The sequence below is a fragment of the Heterodontus francisci genome, chromosome 31 (genome assembly GCF_036365525.1).
Source record: "Heterodontus francisci isolate sHetFra1 chromosome 31, sHetFra1.hap1, whole genome shotgun sequence".
Taxonomy (NCBI): Eukaryota; Metazoa; Chordata; class Chondrichthyes; order Heterodontiformes; family Heterodontidae; genus Heterodontus; species Heterodontus francisci.
The window spans coordinates 39,538,239-39,557,952 of record NC_090401.1 but is presented as its reverse complement, the minus strand read 5'-3'; the positions used below and the strand labels follow the sequence as shown (position 1 = coordinate 39,557,952).

The 19,714-nt window shown below is 44.7% G+C and overlaps 1 non-coding gene across 1 annotated transcript; it reads left to right on the top strand.

Annotated features, from left to right (window-relative positions):
• Window positions 1–14,725: 14,725 nt before the first annotated feature.
• Window positions 14,726–14,798, top strand: trnak-cuu (transfer RNA lysine (anticodon CUU)). Its single transcript has one exon. It is a non-coding gene; the product is annotated as a tRNA-Lys (tRNA).
• The last annotated feature ends 4,916 nt before the right edge of the window (window positions 14,799–19,714 follow it).

Genomic DNA, 19,714 nt, shown 5'->3' with positions numbered 1-19,714 from the left:
TGTGCATGAGAATGCCGGGAAAGGCAGAGTGTGGGGCTTGGTACTTGAAATTGTTATGCCATTCACCTGTCATGCTTTTCTGAGGTCCTGGATCCTCTTGGTGCAATGTCGCCAGGTTGGAGCGTGCACATTCCTGCTGCTGACTTTTCGGCCACTGCCATCCATGCCTGCTTGATTGGAGAGGTTGTCCTCTTCCTCCTGCCCTTGGAAGCGCTCACCTCATGGCAGTGCCTGAGATCCTGCAACAGGACCTCTAGGAAAGAGTAAAAGAGTCAGGGGGCAGTTTTCCCAGGTCTCCTCTCCATTCCTGGTGTTTCTACAGCCTCAAAGTTCCAAGTGCTGGTGAGCTTTTCTGAAACATACCGCGGTCCCTTTAATTAGAAATTCTTCCTTTGACAGAATGGACGGGTCATCCCACCTGTCCTCTCTAATTGGCTGTGGAGCCTGGAGACGGGATGACAATTGGTTTGCTCTGTTAAAGAGTAACAGCCAGGTTCAGAGAGTCGGAGTCCAGACCTGAAAATGGTGCCACCGTTCCAGCAGTGACTATGATGAAAAGATTCCGTCCTTACTCTCAGGAATTATGCTTTTTATTGACATACCTTTTTTCTGATATCGCCTTGTCACTCACCTGGGCTCCTATTATACATGGGCATGATGTAAACCATAAGGCCTAGATTTATTTTCATATTTAGTAAATTACAAATAGATTTGCACCTTTATATAAAATAAATCCTTCTTTAGAGGTTACTGTTGTAATGCAGGGCGTCACACCAGCCAATTTTCAAACATCAATGAGATTAATGACCATATAATGTTTTTGTGATGTTGGCTGGTGGATAAATATTAATGAGGACTTAGTCTACATATGTAGAGAAGATAAAATCTTGCGCAGCCTAGAGTGGAACCCAACAATTCTGTTCCATCTCGGTGAGGAAGTGCTTTGTGTCTGCACAGTGTCTCCTCCCTCATTGCTTCCTTAAGGAGGAAGAATTCTCCATGTGGAAGATAAAAGGCTTTCCAATACTCAATGGTGCAGCATGTTTCAACACCAACTACCTCTGGTACCCCTCCATCTCTATTTCTAAATGTTTTAATATTTTAAAACAGCATAAATGTTATGTTTCTTTTTACCTGTTATGCAAAAAAGAGTAGCAAAAGAAAAGTGGTACTAAGTTGTTATATCATCAAGGTCTAAATTATATTCTGTATTATCTCTGCATTGAAACATGTAAGATTGAGCAAAGCAAATCATGTACAACATATCAGTGGTGTAGACATGAATATTTAATGGCATAAGTAATGTAGGGAGTGCAGCAAAGAACCAAAAAATGGATTTGCCCCTTTAGACTACAAGACAAAAAACGGTTTGCCTCTAGCATTGATTTCAGCCTTTTTCGAAAAGACCACTTTATACATGACTAGAGTAGCAGAGTGAGAAACAGCAGATATATGAGTCATAGGCTGTTGCGAACTTGTGACTCAGGCGGTAGTAAGCTTGCCTCTGAGTCAGAAGGTTGTAGATTCGTCCCACTCAAGGATCAGGACTTGAGCATAAAAATCTAGGCTGACACTTCACTGCTTCACTGCCAGAGGTGCTGTCTTTCAGAAACGAAATTAAACTGAGACCCCACCTGCCCTCTCAGGTGGATGTAAAAGATCCCATGGCACTGTTTCAAAGAAAATGGGCAGCACAGTGGCACAGTGGTTAGCATCGCAGCCTCACAGCTCCAGCGACCCGGGTTCGATTCTGGGTACTGCCTGTGCAGAGTTTGCAAGTTCTCCCTGTGACCGTGTGGGTTTCCTCCAGGTGCTCCAGTTTCCTCCCACAGCCAAAGACCTGCAGGTTGATAGGTAAATTGGCCATTGTAAATTGCCCCTAGTGTAGGTAGATGGTAGGAGAATAGTGGGGATGTGGTAGGGAATATGGGATTAATGTAGGATTAGTATAAATGGGTGGTTGTTGGTCGACACAGACTTAGTGGGCCGAAGGGCCTGTTTCAGTGCTGTATCTCTAAATTTAAAAAAAAGTAGGGGAGTTATCCCTGGTGTCCTGGCCAATATTTATCCCTCAATCAACATCACAAAGACAGATGATCAGGTCATTATCACATTGCCTTTTGTGGGAACTTGCTGTGCACAAATTGGCTTCCACATTTTCTACATTATAACTGGCAACGCTTCAAAAGTACTTCATTGGCTGTAAAGCCCTCTGGGATGTCCAGCAGTTGTGAAAGGCGCTATATAAATGCAAATCTTTCTTTTCCTTTAATTTCGGTATTCTCCAAAGGGGTGCAGCTTTAAGAAATTGGCCGGAATTTTACGCCACCCCAACGAGCTGGATGGTGGCGTAAAATGGAGCGGCAGTCTCAGTGAGGCTTTCCCGACCCTCTCCTGCCTTGGCCCCCTTTATGTAGGGCGGGGTGGGCGATAAATGGCCTCCCTGCAGAAGGCCAATCAAGGCCCTTAAGTGACCACTTAATGGCCACTTAAGGGCCTTCACCTGCCTCTATGCGGATTTTACATGTGACAAGCGGGCATCCTGAAGCTGGAAAAAGCCCAATGGTGCCCAATGGAGGGCCGCCCCTGCTACCCCAACCACCCCCAGGACCCAACACGTCCCCCTTTCCCCCAACCGACCACCCTTGCCTCACCGGGGCCCGACCAATTACCCCCGGTGAGGCAACTAAAACCTACCTGTCTTCCCAGCTCCATGTCTTCGGCTGGGCTGTAGTCCCAGCATTGGCCACCGCTCCTGATGGCGCTGCTGGGACTAAGAGCTGCTGATTGGCTGGCAGCTCAATGAGGCAGGACTTCCTCCCTCAATCAAGTGGGGGTCCTGCCTTGGAATAATTAAAGCCTGGGGACCGTAAAATCCGACTTTTCAGTCGGTGGCTGGCTCCCATCCACCCAATGTCAAATCCCGACCATTGTATAAATTGTTGGAATGACCAGGGCAAGTTGGTATAGCTTAAAATAATCTTTAAAGGCAATTAAGGTCAATCAGGTATGACACCTAGTCTGGAGGTTTTTTTAAATACTTTCAAGGGATATGGACATCACTGGCAAGACCAGAATTTGTTGCCCACCCCTAATCCTTGACAACTGAGTGGCTTGCTAGGCCATTTCAGAGGGCAGTTAAGAGTCAACCACATTGAACAAAGAACAAAAGAACAAAGAAAATTACAGCACAGGAACAGGCCCTTCGGCCCTCCAAGCCTGCGCCGATCCAGATCCTCTATCTAAACATGTCGCCTATTTTCTAAGGGTCTGTATCTCTTTGCTTCCTGCCCATTCATGTATCTGTCTAGATACATCGTAAAAGACGCTATCGTGCCCGCGTCTACCACCTCCGCTGGCAACGCGTTCCAGGCACCCACCACCCTCTGCGTAAAGAACTTTCCACGCATATCCCCCCTAAACTTTTCCCCTCTCACCTTGAGCTCGTGACCCCTAGTAATTGAATCCCCCACTCTGGGAAAAAGCTTCTTGCTATCCACCCTGTCTATACCTCTCATGATTTTGTACACCTCAATCAGGTCCCCCCTCAACCTCCGTCTTTCTAATGAAAATAATCCTAATCTACTCAACCTCTCTTCATAGCTAGCGCCCTCCATACCAGGCAACATCCTGGTGAACCTCCTCTGCACCCTCTCCAAAGCATCTACATCCTTTTGGTAATGTGGCGACCAGAACTGCACGCAGTATTCCAAATGTGGCCGAACCAAAGTCTTATACAACTGTAACATGACCTGCCAACCCTTGTACTCAATACCCCGTCTGATGAAGGAAAGCATGCCATATGCCTTCTTGACCACTCTATTGACCTGCGTTGCCACCTTCAGGGAACAATGGACCTGAACACCCAAATCTCTCTGTACATCAATTTTCCCCAGGACTTTTCCATTTACTGTATAGTTCACTCTTGAATTGGATCTTCCAAAATGCATCACCTCGCATTTGCCCTGATTGAACTCCATCTGCCATTTCTCTGCCCAACTCTCCAATCTATTTATATTCTGCTGTATTCTCTGACAGTCCCCTTCACTATCTGCTACTCCACCAATCTTAGTGTCATCTGCAAACTTGCTGATCAGACCACCTATACTTTCCTCCAAATCATTTATGTATATCACAAACAACAGTGGTCCCAGCACGGATCCCTGTGGAACACCACTGGTCACACGTCTCCATTTTGAGAAACTCCCTTCCACTGCTACTCTCTGTCTCCTGTTGCCCAGCCAGTTCTTTATCCATCTAGCTAGTACACCCTGGACCCCATGCGACTTCACTTTCTGCATAAGCCTACCATGGGGAACCTTATCAAACGCCTTACTGAAGTCCATGTATATGACATCTACAGCCCTTCCCTCATCAATCAACTTTGTCACTTCCTCAAAGAATTCTATTAAGTTGGTAAGACATGACCTTCCCTGCACAAAACCATGTTGCCTATCACTGATAAGCCCATTTTCTTCCAAATGGGAATAGATCCTATCCCTCAGTATCTTCTCCAGCAGCTTCCCTACCACTGACGTCAAGCTCACCGGTCTATAATTACCTGGATTTTCCCTGCTACCCATCTTAAACAAGGGGACAACATTAGCAATTTTCCAGTCCTCTGGGACCTCACCCGTGTTTAAGGATGCTGCAAAGATATCTGTTAAGGCCCCAGCTATTTCTTCTCTCGCTTCCCACAGTAACCTGGGATAGATCCCATCCAGACCTGGGGACTTGTCCACCTTAATGCCTTTTAGAATACCCAACACTTCCTCCCTCCTTATGCCGACTTGACCTAGAGTAATCAAACATCTGTCCCTAACCTCAACATCCGTCATGTCCCTCTCCTCGGTGAATACCGATGCAAAGTACTCGTTTAGAATCTCACCCATTTTCTCTGACTCCACGCATAACTTTCCTCCTTTGTCCTTGAGTGGGCCAATCCTTTCTCTAGTTACCCTCTTGCTCCTTATATATGAATAAAAGGCTTTGGGATTTTCCTTAACCCTGTTTGCTAAAGATATTTCATGACCCCTTTTAGCTCTCTTAATTCCTCGTTTCAGATTGGTCCTACATTCCCAATATTCTTTCAAAGCTTCGTCTTTCTTCAGCCTCCTAGACCTTATGTATGCTTCCTTTTTCCTCTGAGCTAGTCTCACAATTTCACCTGTCATCCATGGTTCCCTAATCTTGCCATTTCTATCCCTCATTTTCACAGGAACATGTCTCTCCTGCACGCTAATCAACCTCTCTTTAAAAGCCTCCCACAAATCAAATGTGGATTTACCTTCAAACAGCTGCTCCCTATCTACATTCCCCAGCTCCTGCCGAATTTTGGTATAGTTGGCCTTCCCCCAATTTAGCACTCTTCCTTTAGGACCACTCTCGTCTTTGTCCATGAGGGTCCATGCTGTGGGTCTGGAGTCACACATAGGCCAGACCAGGTAAGGATGGCAGATTTCCTTTCCTAAACGGCATTAGTGAAACAGATGGGTTTTTGCAACAATCAATGATAGTTTCATAGCACCATTACTGAAACTAGCCTTCAATTCCATATTTTTTTTAAAATGAATTAATTGAATTTAAATTCCAGCAGCTGCCGTGGTGGTGATTTGAACCGGTGCCCCCAGGGCATTAGCCTGGGCCTCTGAATTACTAGTTGTGATATTACTACTACGCTACTGTCTCCTCCGATGAAAGGCAATGAAATAGTTCAGTTGGACGAGGTAGGAGAGGAACGAGCTAAGAGTGCAAATTTGTATGCTGGAAAGTAGTCCCTGTTACTGTTTTGTTCACTGAGAAACACAACTGCTGTGGATGAATAAACCTCGCTTGTTTTGAACATTTAGCTCTGGTCTGCATGTCTAATTAATCAACAGATCTTAGGTCTGCTTTACCGTGTAACACTAGTTAAAGCATATTGCAGGAAAAGTGCTTTAAAAATGTCCCTTTTCAGTACCGACACCTTTCAAACAACCACTTTCCCTTTGATGCTTCATCATTAAAAATTTTGAATACTGATGGTTGTTTTAAATTAATTATCGCTTCTTTCCTGGTGGAAATTCTGGACTGTCAAATACTTTTTTTGCTTTATGCTATATTGCAAAATATTGTACATATATTGCAAAAGCACTTCAGGATGTAGTTCTGCTGATCTGGCTACCAGCTCCATTGCTGTTAAAACAACCTTGTTTAAGTCATTAAGAGCAGTTAAGGTGGAAGAGACAGCAAAAAGAAAACATGGATAGAGTCGGCATGAGTGGCTGATGTACCCCCTACTGAACAGATAACAAAATGGTTTCAGCATCACTCACGTGTACTGAACTTCCCAGTTGTTGGGGAAGTTACAGGAGCCAAGGTATATAGGAAAAATTTCAAAATTGGTTTGTGTGTGCAAGTGGTAGTGGCTTCTACACATACAATTGTTTTGATAAAGTTAAAAGTTCTATTTACTTTGGCCCAAATATATTCCCAAAGGCTGAGGAAGCTCTGAAGAAGCTCACTTGAAGGTAGGCAAGAGGACTTCAGCTGGAAGAGGACATTGGGCATGTGGCAAATACAGAATGCCAACGCACCACTTAAACATCCTGCGATATTTGGTTTCCGAGAAATGAGTTGAACTCTGGGTTCATTCTAAACACAAGTACAATGGTTTGTTTACATTGTATGTTTTCTTCCTACTTGATCTGTTACATCTGTGATGCGAATGCACAATATAAGTGGGCCGCAAGCATAGAAATCTGACAATAACAACAAGAACTTACATAATGCCTTTGATGTAGCAAAACATCCTGAGGTGGTTAAAAATTGATGCAGAGTTTGCCATCTGTATGCTTCCGCCTGAGGCTGGGGCCAAGGAGGGGGATGGAACTGGTGGTTAGGGAACAAAGTTTGTGGTGAGGGCCGAAGACCATGGCTTTGGTCTTCCCAATGCTTGATTGGAGGAAATTTTGGCTCAGTCAGGGCTGGATGTCGGATAAGCAGTCTGAAAAGACAGAAGCAGCGGAAACATTGAGATATGGTAAGCTAGAGCTGGATGTCGTCAGCATACATGTGGAACCTGATATCATGTCTTCAGTTGATTTTGCTGGGAGGGCCAAGGATAGATCTTTGGGGGACTCCAGAGTTAAGAGTGTTGGGGTGGGAAGAGAAGCCATTGTAGGAGATTCTCTGGCTACAACTGGATAGGTAAAAGTGGAACCAGGTGACAGCAGTCCCGCTCAGCAGGTCACTGGTCGCTCTGCTCTGAGTTCTGCAGAGTTGCATCTTGCACCTGTATTGGCTCCTCTCCTGAGAGGTTGAGTTCTAGACCTTCTGATGATGAGAAGTTGTACAGGGTGCAGCACACCAGAGGCAGAGAGGTGACATGAGAGAATTCCAGAGGTTAGGGCCTTGTCAACTGAAGGCACAGCCATCAATGGCGGAGTGATTAATATTGGGGATGTTTAAGCGGCCAGAATTAGAGGAGCACAGGTATCTTGGAAGATTGTGGGGCTGGAGGAGATTACAGAGATAGGGAGGGGCGAGGCCATGGAGATATTTGAAAGCAAGGATGAGAATTTTTAAACTGAGGCATTGCTTAACCCGAAGCCAATGTCAGTCAGCGATCATAGGAGTGATGGATGAATGGGACTTGATGTGAGTTAGGACATAGGTAGCAGAATTTTGGATGGCCTCAAGTTTACGGAGAGTAGAACATGGAAGGCTGGCCAGAACTGCATTGGAATAATCAAATCAAGAGGTAACACAGACATGGATGAGGATTTCAGCAGCAGATGGGCTGAGGTAGGCACGGAGTTGGGCAATGTTATGGAGGTGGGGGAAAGAGGCGATCTTAGTGATATCATGGATATGTCGGAAACATAACTTGGGGTCAAATATGATGCCAAGATTGCGAACAGTCTGGTTCAGCCTCAGACGGTTGTCAGGGAGAGAGATGAAGTCGATGGTTAGGGAACAGAATGGAAACTCCGGGCCTACTTATTCTTAAATGCCAACACGCATTGTGAAGAACATTAGGTTCATTTGAACTATGTAACTGGCAAGGCTCATATCGCACTGCTATAAACTACTGCTGATTTCACCACAGGTATGAGATAAAATAATGGGATGGTTGGTCCATCAATCGTACTGTCTGGATTTCATGATAATGGATATTCCCAAGAAAATAATATGCTTGTTTGCCAGCTTCACCATCTGCCAGGTTCTTGGTTGAGCAAATCTTACCAATTTTAGTTACAGTAGAAATGTTCATTATATAATTTGACTTTACTGTGGAGTGCTTCCAACAGCAAGGCTTTCATTCTGTAGCAGGATGTAGGAATTAAAGAGGCAGCAGGCATCTTGTTCATGAAAATCAAACTACTCCACATTTTTTGGCGTTAGAGTCATCCTACATTGAAGATCAGGGTACTTTATTTAATGAGCTATTCTAATGAAAATAATAATTCATAAATCATAGAATACAGACCATTTAAATATCTGCCACTTAACAATCTTCCACTAATGGTTTCTCTGGTTTGTGCAGCATGTTTGGTGCAGTCCTATATCAATGCTAAATAAATCAAATAACTAAAAAATCTCCCCAAATGACTATGCTGCATAATCAGTAACAAAGACATCTTTCAAAAAGATGTAAAGTTGAAATTTCTATATAATTGGTGAAGGAATGTGCAAATAAAATCTATTGAACTGCTGGATACAATCTACATCCGCCATGGGGAATTGTATGATGGCCGATTTTGGCCATTTTGAGAGGGATCAGGTTAAGGTCACCTTTCAAATGGCTTCTTTCTCATTATGATATATTGTGTAGTTTCAAAGATTACAAGTTTTGTTGTGGAACTGTCCAAGTTTCTGAGCTTTAAAGGGATGTTATTATTAATTTCTATTTTGCCATACATAAACAGATATTTGTAAACAGAAGGGTGCATCTAGCATGATGATAGCTATGCTAACATATTTCAGACACAGTAATTTTAAAGACTCTATATGGCAGCCACTGGTGGACGATTCCTTTTGTTAGTTTTGTTTGTACAACTATGATTCTTTTGTTTTAGAAGACCCAATATATTTTAGTTTCATTTTTTCCTAAATGCTGATTTAGAAAAAGACTTTCTTAGCACAGGAGGAGACATTTCAGCCCTTCTTGCCTGTGCTGTGAGGTGTTTATTTATATTTAGTACATCATCTTCTTTCTCCCTATAACCTTTGATCTTATTATTTAAGTAATTACTAATTAAGTATTTCGCATCATTCACCAATTGTGACAAAACACTCCACATTCCAATTACTCTGCATGAAATTGTTTCTTCTGATCCCCCTTTCACATATTTAGTGCTTATCTAAGAGATTTATTTACTAAAGGAAATAATATATTTACATTTAACATGCCTCTTCCTTTTATAATTTTGAATACTTTTATCAACTCCTTCTTCAATCTTCTCAGTTGAAGAGAATACAGGGCCAGTAATTATAGCCTTTCCTTGTAACTCAGGCTCCTAATCGCAGGGCTCATCCTGGTAAATCCGAAGGGGTAATTAAATATCTCCTCTAGTGTGGACCCAAAACTATATATGGTTATCCGTCGCAGATGATCCATGATCTCATTGAATGGCAGAACAGGCTCGAGGGGCTACATGGCCACTCCTGTTCCCATGTTTTCCAGATGTGGCTTAGCAATCACCTTCTAAAGATTCATGATGATCTGTTTGCTTTTGTATTCAATCCCTCTCAATATAAACCCCCAAATCCCATTTGCTTTACAACAAGGATTTTTAAAATTCTGTCCATCCATGTATCCCTGTACATAAAGGCATCTTTACTCATGCACTGCATTGAGAAATTTGCTATTTAAGGTACATTTCTATTATTTGAGGAAAGGTCACACAGACCTGAAACTTAATTCTGTTTTTCACTCTACAGATGCTGCAATGAGTTCTTTTATGTTGTCTGATGCAACATAAATGAGATGCGTGGAGTCCAGTTGGTTGAAGATCTCAGACAGGTTTAGTTACAGCTAATTTATTATGTAGAGTACAGAGCTAACTGTTTGCAGAACCTTCCTTCAGGTGTTACAGTTAAAGAGTGACTCTGGCTCTGAGTCACATGACTGCATCCTGGTACTTAGCTCATTAGCATACTAAGATCTTAAAGGGATATCACTCTTAACGGCAATCATACAACATCCCCTTTCTTTCCAAAGATAAATCTCATATGCTAAAAGTAAAAATACATGAAATTAGATAACATCAAAATTATTTACATAGCTATAGAGATTATGAACTTTATACATTCAGAAGCTTAATAGTCCACATATCGTTTTGGTGGTTTGACAAATCTTCCAGATGTGGTTATGGTATAACTTTTTGGGGATGTCATCCTTGGCTGTTTTGAGTTTGCAGGCATGTTGTCACTGTGTTGATTGTTGTCCCATTGGTCTGTCACACCCTCATTGTTGGAGTGCATTCTTTCAAGTCTGCTGTGCGCAATTGTGTATTGCACACTTCTCTTAGTTGGCTATGGTTTCTTCTCAACACCGCTCTGCTAGGTGTTGTAATCTCATAGGACCTAGGCTCACTGCAAATTTTGGCTACCTCTGCAGGTAGCCATATTCTCATTGTGGGGCGTATGACCCTGACCTTTTGTCCTATGTGTAGCTGAGGTAGTTCCGCCCCTGTGTGCAGTCATGCACCATCTTCATTCTCCCCTGTTTTTCGAGCAGTGTCTCCTGCATGTCGGAGAATTTGGACAGATGATGGCTTGGCAGAGTTGCCTGCACTTGTCTGCCAAACATGATCTCTGCTGGTGACAGTAAACTCATATCCATAGGTGCAGCTCTGAGGTGAAGCATGGCAACACGAAAATCTTGTTTCATTGTCCTACACTTATAGTGATTTGACTGTGCTAACCATTCACTCGGCAGGACCATTAGATCTAAGGTAATGTGGTGAGGACGTCACATAGTTTACGCCCCATTTGGCGCACATATCTCTGAAAGGTTTGCCCGTATACTGTGGCCAAATGATATCTTTAGGTATATAGACTCAATATGGCACACAACATAGACCAAATAGACTCAATATGGCACTCAATGTGTCTGCGATGACTGCGCTTGAAGTGTCTTTTACCTGTTGGACAATTGGAAATTTGGAGAAGTAATCAGTGACTAAGATAAAGTCATCTCCATTAACAGAAAACAGGTCGGTGGTGATTTTGGATCAAGGGACTGACAGAATTTTGTGAGGGTGTAGAGGTTCGTTGCGCTGTTGTGGCTGGTGGCTCTGGCATGCCTCGCACATCCTCACTAAACTTTTGATGTCACTGTTTATCCCTGGTCAATAGACAGTGTCTTGTGCCAGTCCTCTTGTTCGCTCTATGCCCGTATGGCCTTGGTGAAGTTGTGACAAGATGTCCTCTCAGAGAGCTTTGGGCACAATTACTTGTTTTCCCTTGAAGGTGACGCCTCTCAAGATACCGAGTTCATCTCTATAAGGCCAAAAGCATCTGAGGATTTCTGGCACCTCTTTACCATGCCAGGCCAACCTTCTATGATGACTCTTCACCAGTGCCTTCAGTTGTGGGTCTTATGCTGGTTCTGATTGTAGTTGGTCACATTTGTGTTGACCAAAATGCAATAAATCGATTTTGAGCACATCTTCCACCTCGATGTCCACGCTGTCTACTTGTAGATCCAGTGGAACTTCTTCATTCTTGCTCAGGTTTGGCAATATGCTCAGCGTATCCGAGGTGATCATTTTGATACCCAGTTTGTAGCAGACTTTGAAGTCGTACCCCTGTACTTTCACTAAGAGCCGCTGTAGTCGAGGTGGTGCGCTTGTCAATGGTTTGCTCCAGATCATCTCCAGTGGTTTGTGGTTGGTTTCCACTGTGAACTACTTGCCAAACAGGTAGGTGTGGAACCTTGAGATCCCAAACACCAAATCAAGTTTTTCACACTCTATATTTGAATAATTGGACTGTGCTGAGGATAAACATTTGGATCCGAATGCAATTGATTTGCCATTCTGTAGGATGCACGCTCCTTTCCCTTTCTGTGAGGTGTCAACTTCCAGGATTGTCATCTTCCATGGGCCATGGTACTGCAGGGTGCAGGTTTCTGCTGACAATGCTTGTTTGAGAGACTCAAACATATGCTGATGGTCCTCCTGCCATACATCACTCAGCAATGATGCTTTGACAGAAAAGTTTGGAATGTATGGTGCCAAAAAGTTGAAATATCCAAGACATCTTCAGAGGTCTTTCTTGTCTTGTGGGATAGACTTATGCCTTACATCTTCGACTTTGCCTGGGCCAGGACGGATTAAGCAACCTGAATAGATGGAGCCAAAGAAATTGATCTGACTTACATTCACCTGGCAACTCTTGCTGTTAAAAACAAGCCTTTCCTGATGAGCTGCTGCCATCAGACAATGGAGATTTCGATCATGTCCTTCTTTGGTTTTTCCCATTGCCGCAATGTCATCGGTAATGCATATGCAGCCAGGCATGTTTTCTATAATTCTGTCCATATGCTGTTGAAACACATCTTGACTGACAGAAGGGTAGTCTCTGGAAGCAGTATCTTCCAAATGGTGTCCTGAAGGTAATGACTTCTTTTTTTTTAAAGCAGTAACCCGCAACTGTTGGAACAATGACTCACCTAACTTGACTGAATTTTTTGAGGCGGTGACTAGATGTGTAGATGAGGCTAAAGCAGTTGATGTAGTCTACATGGACTTCAGTAAGGCTTTTGATAAGGTCCCGCATGGGAGATTGGTTCAGAAGGTAAGAGCCCATGGGATCCAGGGCAATTTGTCAAAGTGGATCCAAAATTGGCTTAGTGGCAGGAGGCAGAGGGTGATGGTCGAGGGTTGTTTTTGCAAATGGAAGCCTGTGACCAGTGGTGTACCACAGGGATCGGTGCTGGGACCCTTGCTGTTTGTAGTGTACATTAATTATTTAGACGTGAATATAGGAGGTATGAGAAGTAAGTTTGCAGATGACATGAAAATTGGTGGTGTCGTAAATAGTGAGGAGGAAAGCCTCAGATTACAGGACGATATAGATGGGCTGGTAAGATGGGCAGAGCTGTGGCAAATGGAATTTAATCCTGAGAAGTGTGAGGTGATGCATTTTGGGAGGACTAATAAGGCAAGGGAATATGCAAAGGATGGTAGGACCCTAGGAAGTACAGAGGGTCAGAGGGACCTTGGTGTACTTGTCCATAGATCACTGAAAGCAGCACAGGTAGATAAGATGGTTAGGAAGGCATATGGGATACTTGCCTTTATCAGCCAAGACAAAGAATATACGAGCAGGGAGGTTATGATGGAGCTGTATAAAACGCTAGTTGGGCCAGAGCTGGAGTACTGTATACAGTTCTTGGCACCACATTATAGGAAGGATGTGATTGCACTGGAGAGGGTGCAGAGGAGATACACCAAGATGTTGCCTGGGCTAGAGCATTTCAGCTATGAAGAGAGACTGAAAAGGCTAGGGTTGTTTTCCTTTGAACTGAGAAGGCTGAGGGGGGACATGATTGAGGTATACAAAATTATGAGGGGCATTGATAGGTTAGAAAGGAAGAAACTTTTTCCCTTAGCAGAGGGGTCAATAACCAGGGGGCATAGATTTAAGGTAAGGGCAGGAGGTTTAGAAGGGATTTGAGGAAATATTTTTTCACCCAGATGGTGTTTGGAATCTGGAATGCACTGCTTGAAGTGGTGGTAGAGGCAGGAACCCTCACAACATTTAAGAAGTAATTAGATGAGCACTTGAAATGCCATAGCATACAAGGCTATGGGCCAAGTGCTGGAAAATGGGATTAGAATAGTTAGATGCTTGATGGCCGGCACGGACACAATGGGCCGGAAGGCCTGTTTCTGTGCTGTATAACTCTATGACCTGATTTACCTGCAGCCTGTTTAGTTTAGTTTAGAGATACAGCACTGAAACAGGCCCTTCGGCCCACCGAGTCTGTGCCGACCATCAACCACCCTTTTATACTAATCCTACGCTAATCCCATATTCCTACCACATCCCCACCTGTCCCTATATTTCCCTACCACCTACCTATACTAGGGGCAATTTATAATGGCCAATTAACCTATCAACCTGCAAGTCTTTGGCATGTGGGAGGAAAGCGGAGCACCCGGAGAAAACCCACGCAGACACAGGGAGAACTTGCAAACTCCACACAGGCAGTACCCAGAATTGAACCCGGGTCGCTGGAGCTGTGAGGCTGCGGTGCTAACCACTGCGCCACTGTGGCTGCAGGAAGGGTAGTTTTTACAGCTATTTTACCTGTGGTCTTCAGTTCTACACTTTGTCTCCTCACCACAGCTGCCACCATGTAATGGTGCCTGATGCAACATAAATGAGATGCGTGGAGTCCAGTTGGTTGAAGATATCAAACAGGTTTATTTACAGTTAACTTCTTATGTACAGTACAGAGCTAACTATTTACAGAACCTTCCTTGAGTTTTACAGTTGCAGAGTGACTTTGGCTCTGAGTCACATGACTGCATCCAGGTACTTAGCTCAATAGCATACTAAGATCTTAAAGGCAAAATACAACAGATGCTGCCTGACCTGCTGAGTATTTCCAGCATTTTACGTTTTTCTGTATTATTCTGCATCTGCCACTTAACTCTTTTCCTAGGCTGTTTGTGTGACCTTGAAATCTCCACTATTTCAGTCATTGAGTATGTTTAAAGTAGAGTATGCCCGGCTAGCTCAGTCGGCAGAGCATGAGACTCTTAATATCAGGGTCGTGGGTTCGAGCCCCACGTTGGGCGTCTTTAATCTCTGGTCTTCTATGGGCGAATCTATTTCTCCCGCGCTGAAACAGAATCTTTGGGCGGTGCAGTGGTTAGCACCGCAGCCTCACAGCTCCAGCGACCCGGGTTCGATTCTGGGTACTGCCTGTGCGGAGTTTGCAAGTTCTCCCTGTGACCGCGTGGGTTTCCGCCGGGTGCTCTGGTTTCCTCCCACAGCCAAAGACTTGCAGGTTGATAGGAAAATTGGCCATTATAAAATTGCCCCTAGTATAGGTAGGTGGTAGGGGAATGTGGGGATGTGGTAGGAATATGGGATTACTGTAGGATTAGTATAAATGGGTGGTTGATGGTCGGCACAGACTTGCTGGGCCAAAGGGCCTGTTTCAGTGCTGTATCTCTAAATTAAGAAATTAAAATTAAGAAATTAGCAACTATAAATTCCATTGAGTACAAAACCCGACAGAAAAAATGATCCAAACCGTGACTAGCAAGAGAAATTAAGTTTTGGGCGGCACAGTGGCGCAGTGGTTAGCACTGCAGCCTCACAACTCCAGGGACCCGGGTTCGATTCTAGGTACTGCCTGTGCGGAGTTTGCAAGTTCTCCCTGTGAACGCGTGGGTTTTCGCCGGGTGCTCCGGTTTCCTCCCACAGCCAAAGACTTGCAGGTGATAGGTAAATGGGCCATTGTAAATTGCCCCCAGTGTAGGTATGAAATATGGGATTACTGTAGGGTTAGTATAAATGGGTGGTTGTTGGTCGGCACAGACTCGGTGGGCCGAAGGGCCTGTTTCAGTGCTGTATCTCTAAAATAAAATAAAAAATAAAAAATAGAGATTGATAGATTTCTAAATACCAATGACATAAAGGGATATGGGGATAGTGTGGGGAAAAAGGCATTGAAGTGGATGATCAGCTATGATCATATTGAATGGCAGAGCAGGCTCGATGGGCTGACTGGCCTACTCCTGCTCCTATTTTTCTATGTTCCTACTATTCTGCAAAATGGACCTAACAAAGGTCCCTGGAGCATTAGAATAGGTAGGAGAGCAAAAGGGAAATACAGAGATCGAGGGGTCAATTTATCTTCCCCACCTGTTGGAAATTGGATGGGTGGACATAAAAAATGGAGTAGGAGATTTACCTTTCCATTCCAGCTTCGATCTGAGCAACTACAATTTAAATTGCAGGTGGTAAGGACAGCCATCCAAAGCCAGTGGGGTCCTTCTTTAAATATTGCAGATTCGGCTCCAATGATGTCATCGAGACCCGATTATTATCACCTGAGACCCAATTGGAGACTTCCATCCTAGGCCAAAGTTGGCGAGGTCTGAGCACCAGGCCAGAGGGGGTGCAGGCAAGTGTAGTTTTATGCATTTTTTACAGGACTCCTTGTGGGCCTGGAGGAGCAGGAGTTCTCTTTTGGGCCCCACAAGAAACTCTGGATGTCCCCAACCCTGGGCTTGCCACTACCTGCGTTGACCTCGATTCTCCTCCCTGAGACCTCACTTTGTGCTGGGGACTGTTCCCACAAACCCCATTGGTAAGCTTTGAGCTGCCTGATTTTGTGGAAGACAAGGATGATGAAAGTGCACTGCCATTTGATTTCACACACATAGCCACCAGCTTACATACTGACACTGCGCCTAAAGGATAGCATAGAGGTGGGATCTGTACATAGAGTCATAGAGTTATATATGGCTCTGAAGGAGGCCACTTGGCCCATCGATGTTGAGACACACAGGGCACAAAGGGCCTGCAGCCAGGGCAGGGGCAAGGATAGTGCTCATTAGATGGCACAGCCGCACATGGGTTCAGCTGTAAAGGAGCCAGATAAGCACTTCAATGGGACAGCATACAGATGAATGCTGATGGATATGCACAACGAAATGCTTGCACTGGGAAATCTTCCAAAAAGTCTGTTGTCAATGTCCAGGGGCATGGAGGAGTCTGGTACCAAACTGGCACAGAGCTTTGTGCAGAGCTTGGAGCCCATCCTTTCATGCATGGAGGTGGTGGCCAACTCCAACAGCAGACTTGTGTATCCAACTATGATACAGCATCTAATGGCCAATGTCTCAGCTTCCAGTGCAGCACAATTAGCTTCCAGTGGTATCCTGAGTGCTACAGTGGAAGCCCAATCTGAAGTCATGCAGGCTCAGACACCTGCCATTATGGCTGTGGATACCAGTGCGTAAAGGGGCTTGCAGGGATCACAGAAGTCCAGTAATCTGTCCAACACCTTGCTAGGATTGCTGAGGCACCAACCCGGAGGAGTAGCAGTGGCCCCATGCTGCACAAACCTGCTGTCCTTTCTCAGGAAGACAGCATTCATCCTCCCACCCTTGTCACTCCGCCAGTGTCCTTACTGTTGCCCGTCAGCCATCCCAGACTGATGCCACTCATGCTAAGATGGTGTAGTCCACAGCTGGGCCTTCTAGGCTCAGCGCTGCTCCAGGTCATCCTGTAAGGCCATCTGCAGACTCCTCCATTGAAAGTCAGCAGCCTTCCACCAGCCATGCTGCAGCCACTGTGGTAGTACTATGTAGGAGCACTAGGTCAGGCTAAGGTAAATGGAAGACAGGCACTAAGAGAATACACAAGGGTGATTAGTTGACTTTTGTATGCAATATGGAATGGTTTCATTTATAAATTTGGCTGGAATATTTACTTTGTGGTGGCTTTAATTTAGCATTTTGGCCAAACAGACTCTGATGGTCAGCGACAGAGCGAAGGTAATGTGAGGGAATAGAAAGAATTGGTGGTGTATGGGGAATTGGTTTGCGATTACTGGTATTGCAGTTGGATGAGTGCATCATGGGCGTTTGGGTAGAAAGGGACTGTGTAGGTCGCTTCCTCCTCCTCCTCCTCCTCCGCCTTGTGCTCCTGCTCCTGAGCTGCTCACTGTATAGCTGGTGGCATGAGCTGTCCCCTCATGATGGCGAAATTATGTAGCATGCAGCAGACCATGACATCTTGACACCTGCTTTGGCGAGTACAGCAGCATCCTCCAGACCAGTCCAGGCAGCAGAATCGTTGTTTCAGCAAACCAATGATCTGCTCTATCACAATTTGTGTGGCAGCACGACTTTCATTGTATGCCTGCTGCTCTTGTGTGCATAGGTTGTGCATTAGAGTCATCAGCCATTTGGTCATTGGATAGCCCTTGTTTTCTAGTAGCTCGCCATGCTGGCTCAACTGCAGCTGACTTAGTAAACCGTTGCCAAATGAGGGCGTCATAACTGCTGCCAGGATACCAGGCACTGACCTGCATGACTCTGTGCATATGATCACATGCCAGCTAGCTGCTGTGGGAGTGGAATCCATTGTGGTTCTGGTATAGGGCAGAGCTGATGTGCATGCAGTCAATGGCACCCTACACCGTGCGGAAGCTTGCAATCCTAGCAAAGCTGCGTGCTCGCTCCACCTGCCTCTCTCTGTCAAGGGGGAGTGAAATATAGTTAGCTCTTAATTAGTGGAGTGTATCAGTGACCTCCCTTATGCAACAGTAGACAGCAAACTGCAAAATCTCCAGCCTGGAAGGAGCCAGATGCATAAAAGATCATCGCCACTGTCACCTTCACAGCTGCTGGCAATGCAGTCCTTACTCTGCTCTGTGGTTGCATTTCTGAAATCTGCAAGTGGCAGATTTCAATGAGGGCCTTCTTATGGAAGTGCAAACATCTGATGCTTTGTTCCTCCCTGGGGTTCAGGTAGCAGCTTTGATCCCTGAACACCCTGGGTAGAAATGGCCACCGCTCAGAGCCCTTCTCCCCCTCTTCCTCCTCCTTCTCCGAGCAGCTTATCCTCCTCTGCATGCCCTCTGTTCATACTCCATTTCATGCTGTGTTCCAAGGGGAATACATACTAGTGCACCCATGTCTGGGAGCAACTGTTTTGTGCAGAACCCTGACGTCAGCAGAAAGTACTTGAGCCCTGCCACACCACTCCCTGTAGACTTTTGCAACTTTAAACAACTATAGAAAGCAACAGCACTTGTAGAATCAAAGTAACAGCCAGAAAAAATCAACCAACAACTAACCTGTAAGAAGTTGGTGATCCCTTTAAACAGTGCTGGTGAGAGGTCCTTCCTGCTGCTGAATGTATATTCAGCTGTGCGTGTTTAAGAGCTCCAAAATAGCAGCAGTGGCATCAAATCACTATTGCACGCTGATTGACCTCAAGATCTGCTTACTCTGCATACTTCCAGTGGGTCTTCACTGCACATGTGCGCTAATGCCCTCACCAATATGGCACCTGGTGTGCTTTGCCCCAGAAGTGCCTCGGATACCATTTTGGGATGGAAACAGCACCCGTAGCACCAAAACAATGAGCGTTACCAATCCAAATTTTGCACCAGATGACTTTCGTCAAGCCCGTTCCTTTTTGCCACCTACTTCCATTGGCAGCTCCGGCACTGGGGATCACTGACATGATCGGGGTCCAAATGTCCAAAATGATTTGACTATAACATTTAAATATTAATGAGGCTTGAGACAGGTGGCTTTGATGCTGCTGAAAAACTGGCAATTAAAATGGTGGCAGGCAGAAATGCATCAGAATGCAACGGCGAGCATCCAACTGCCATTTTAACCACCCGTCTGGCCAGTTTCTGCAGGCAGGCAAGGCTAAGATCAGCTATTTAGAGAAAGAAAAAGGAAATATTGCAATATCTGTAGAGAGAGAGGAAATATTAAGATAACCGATAACTGTAGAGTCAGAGAAAAAAACCAATTAGAAATGTGAAAGCAAGGCAAGTAAAGCTTTAGCCAGGTAGTGTTAAATTGGGAATAAAAACAAAAAATGCTGGAAATACTCAGCAGGTCTGGCAGCATCTGTGGAGAGAGAAGCAGAGTTAGCGTTTCAGGTCAGTGACCCTTCATCAGAACATTTGCAGTATTTTGCTTTTATTTTAGTGTTAAATTGGGACTTGGGA